The following is a 470-nucleotide window of genomic DNA, read 5'->3' as shown; positions in this document are numbered from 1 at the left end:
TCGGATTTAGGGAAAGATATGGGGGAATCCCATACTATGACATTGGTGAACAGAATTTGTTAGAGGAGAATGGAATTTGTTGTCAATAAAGTTACAATGAAGAGTCAAGAGAAGAGGGAGGAAGGCAGGGAGAGGAGAAGAGGAAAACAGGGAGAGAGGAAGAGAAGGAGAGAAACAACAAAGAACTTGGTGAACTCTTGTCTGTGAAAGTGGGGTGGGAGAGATGTTTGATATCACATGCAGGGGTTTGACTGGCAGGGGATGGTAATACAGATGTGGGTGAGGTATGCAGATCAGGTGCAACTGGAGAGAGAAAAAGAGAAAGAGCAAAGAACTTTGTGAACTCTGGTTTTTGAAAGTAGGTTGGGAGAGATGTTTGATATCACATGCAGAGGTTTGACTAATACAGATGTAGGTGGGGCATGCAGATAAGGTGCAATTGGAGAGTGAAACAAAGAACTTTGTGAACT

The sequence above is a fragment of the Laccaria bicolor genome, genomic scaffold, assembly GCF_000143565.1.
Source record: "Laccaria bicolor S238N-H82 LACBIscaffold_4 genomic scaffold, whole genome shotgun sequence".
In the NCBI taxonomy this organism is placed as follows: Eukaryota; Fungi; Basidiomycota; class Agaricomycetes; order Agaricales; family Hydnangiaceae; genus Laccaria; species Laccaria bicolor.
The sequence above is the reverse complement of the archived record's forward strand: the minus strand, read 5'-3'. Positions refer to the sequence as shown.